At 45.8% G+C, this 3,823-nt stretch overlaps 1 non-coding gene across 1 annotated transcript; it reads left to right on the forward strand.

The window, feature by feature from the left end:
* Positions 1 to 262: 262 nt before the first annotated feature.
* Positions 263 to 3,355, forward strand: LOC106596052 (uncharacterized). Its single transcript, XR_014392657.1, has 3 exons — positions 263 to 407; positions 511 to 1,266; positions 1,483 to 3,355. It is a non-coding gene; the product is annotated as an uncharacterized LOC106596052 (transcript).
* Positions 3,356 to 3,823: the final 468 nt, after the last annotated feature.

Genomic DNA, 3,823 nt, shown 5'->3' on the forward strand with positions numbered 1-3,823 from the left:
GACAGTCCTGATCTAACTCACCAAACTGGGTTATTGATTTGAGTACAAGACTGATGCCTTTGTCTGTGTGAATGCCTGCCTGGTCGTCTGTGTATGTGAATGCCTGCCTGGTCGTCTGTGTATGTGAATGCCTGCCTGGTCGTCTGTTTATGTGAATGCCTGCCTGGTCGTCTGTTTATGTGAATGCCTGCCTGGTCGTCTGTTTATGTGAATGCCTGTCTGCCTCTGTCCGTCTGTCTGTGTGTGTGAATGCCGCTGTCTCTGAGCAGGGTCCTAATGCTTCATATCAAGCGGTTTACTGCAGGCAACTGGGAGCCAGAGAAGGTGGATGATCCCATATCCATCCCTGCAGAACTGACCCTCCCAGCCGTATGTGGGGCGACAGCCCCTGTCCAGCATGGAGCCAGGTTGGTTTAGACTCTGTTTGGGGACATTGCACATTGGGTAGCCAACACACACCATGATTTTCACACACTAGATATTTCTTTTCAATGCCATCAATTTACACAGGGCAAGCTCCATGGGGAAAAACAACATGGACAACACACCTGCAAACTCCCCGAAAGGCACCCTTGATAGACCAGGTAGGACATTGTGTTACTGACATCATGCAGAACACCCTCTCATGAAACAGGACTATTGAGGAAAGCAAGTCAGAAGCTGAAGTTAAGAGTATATTTGTTGATAGGTTTCCACTTCACTTTCTGGTTTGCATTTACACTATATTTGATATACCCCCACCAGCTTCAAATTCCTCTGACCAGCTAGAGAAACCAGCTGTTAGTGAGAAAGAGCAGCAGGCAGCCGCTGTGGTGAGGAGAGAGAGAGAAATAGAGAGAGAGAGAGAGAGAGAGAGAGAGAAATAGAGAGAGAGATAATTCCATCCAGTTGAGATAGTGGGCGGATCAAGATAAGGCAGTTATAGAAGGCACCCCTATCCTGTAGACAAAATAACAATCCTATTATTAAATGTGTTTCCTTACAGAGACACCAGCCAGACAATATCTACAAATTGTCAAGTGTGATCTCACATCTGGGAGACAACATGTGTACAGGTAAAATGCACGCACGCACACACAATTCTGAAAGCTTAATGTACACTCTATTCTGTTTCCCTTGTTCCCTAGGCCACTACATCAGTGATGTTTTGGACAGCCGTGGCAGTGGGTGGCTCTGCCTGGATGACGCACATGTCTTGAGGACAGATGAGGCCACTGTGCTGAGGGCAACGGCACAGACTGCCTACATCCTGTTCTATGTCTGCAGGTAAGGCTCTAGCCCACACATTTGAGAAGAATGCCACAAATGGAGTCAATCACGACAATGAGTCATCAAGAAAAAAAAAAGTGTTCACCAAAGCTAGAAAGATGATTAATTGACCACGCATTAAGAGTTATCCCTTTAACCTGTAATCCCTCTGTATGTGTTATTTTCCAGACATTGTATGTACATGTAAGATCTCCCTGTCATTTCTCATTGTAGTGGAGCAGGTGAAGGAGACCAGGCCCCTCACTACTAGGAGAAGCACCAGGAGAACCCATCGTTAGGGGCACAGCGCTCAGGGACCACCTGGAGTAGCACCTACCGCACACCAAGAAACATCAGATTCATCGAATTAGGATGCCCTAGACCACCATCAAGCTGCCCTAGACCACCATCAAGCTGCCCTAGACCACCATCAACCTGCCCTAGACCACCATCAAGCTGCCCTAGACCACCATCAAGCTGCCCTAGACCACCATCAAGCTGCCCTAGACCACCATCAGGCTGCCCTAGACCACCAGAAGAAACATCCTACACCACTGTAGGCTATCCACTGTTTATATAAATATAAAACATCTCACCTACCTAGTGCAATTCATTTTCCTTTACTGTACATGGTAGTTAATAACTGCACCTACAGTGCATTCAGAAAGTATTCAGACCCCTTGACTTTTTCCACATTTTGTTAAGTTACAGCCTTATTCTAAAATGGATTAAATTGTTGTTCTTCTTCTCATCAATCTACCCCATAATGACAGCAAAAACAGGTTTTTAGAATTTTTTGCAAATGTATAAAGAAAACAAAAAGCTTAACTATCACATTTACATAAGTATTCAGACCCTTTACTCAGTACTTTGTTGAAGCACCTTTGGCAGCGATTACACCCTCGAGTCTTCTTGGGTATGACGCTACAAGCTTAGCACACCTGTATTTGGGGAGTTTCTCCCATTCTTCTCTGCAGATCCTCTCAAGCTCTGTCAGGTTGGATGGGGAGAATCGCTGCACAGCTATTTTCAGGTCTCCAGAGATGTTCAATCAGGTTAAAGTCTGGGCTCTGGCTGGGCCACTCAGAGACTTGTCCCCAAGCCACCCCTGCGTTGTCTTGGCTGTGTGCTTATGGTCGTTGTCTTGTTGGAAGTTGACCCCTTCGCCCCAGTCTGAGATCCTGAACGCTCTGGAGTTGGTTTTCAACAAGCATCTCTCTGTACTTTGTGCCGTTCATCTTTCCCTCGATTCTGACTAGTCTCCCAGTCCCTGCTGCTGAAAAACATCCCCACAGCACGATGCTGCCACCACCATACTTCACCGTAGAAATGGTGCCAGGTTTCCTCCAGATGTGACGCTTGGCATTCAGGCCAAGGAGTTCAATCTTGTTTCTCATGGTCTGAGAGTCTTTAGGTGGCTTTTGGCAAACTCCAAGCATGCTGTCATATGCCTTTTGCTGAGAAGTGGCTTCCGTCTGGCCACTCTACCAGAAAGACCTGATTGGTGGAGTGCTGCAGAGATGGTTGTCCTTCTGGAGGGTTCTCCAATCTCCACAGAGGAACTCTGGAGCTCTGTCAGAGTGACCATCAGGTTCTTGTTCACCTCCCTGACCAAGGCCTTTCTCACCTGATTGCTCAGTTTGGCCAGGCAGCCAGCTCTAGGAGTCTGAGGTTCCAAACTTCTTCCATTTAGGAATGATGGAGGACAATTCCTTCGACCTCATGGCTTGGTTTTTGTTCTGACATGCACTGTCAACTGCGGGACCTTATATAGACAGGTGTGCCTTTCCAAATCATGTACAATCATGTACAAGTATTTCTGTTTTTTATTTTGTATAAATTTGCTAGAATGTCTAAAAACCTGTCTTCACTTTGTCATTATGGGGTATTGTGTGTAGATTGATGAGGATTTGTAATTCTTTTATGCTTTTTGAATAAGGCTGTAACGTAACAAAATGTGGAAAAAGTCAATGGGTGTGAATACGTTCCGAATGCACTGTATAAGAGGCAATCTCTATCATTCATTCATGTTGAGTAAAAAGTGGAAAAAGTTAATAATATTAAAACAATATTGTGTGTCTGTGCACAGTCTATGTACGCACTCCCTCAGGATTTGAATGTAACCACAAATACAATAAAGTAATGGAACAATGAATGGCAATGTAACAGACCATACATCACAGATCAGTTTGGAAGACAGTCTTGACCCACAACTACTGTGGGAAAGACTAAGAGGACATCAGAGCTGGGGGCTCTGCGACTGGAGGTGTGGGCTCCTCTGGGGGGATAGGGATGGCTGCAGGGGCCGGGCCCGCAGACGACCCAGAGTCCTGGACAGGGGCCTTGGATGCCTCTGAGGAAGGTGTTGAAGCAGCTGTGGCAGACTTTGCCTAGTTCCAGAGGAGATATAAACAGGCTATTACTGTCATCTATGCAGACAATCATGTGACCCAAAACAGGTGGGTGCAGCTCATTATGAGTCCAAGTAAAATGGATTAGGGAAATGTACCTTCGATACCATAACTACAACGAAATTCTTCTCGTCAATTTTGTAGTCTTTAATAGGTGTGTCATC

This window comes from Salmo salar, chromosome 06 (assembly GCF_965601325.2).
Source record: "Salmo salar chromosome 06, fSalSal1, whole genome shotgun sequence".
Taxonomy (NCBI): domain Eukaryota; kingdom Metazoa; phylum Chordata; class Actinopteri; order Salmoniformes; family Salmonidae; genus Salmo; species Salmo salar.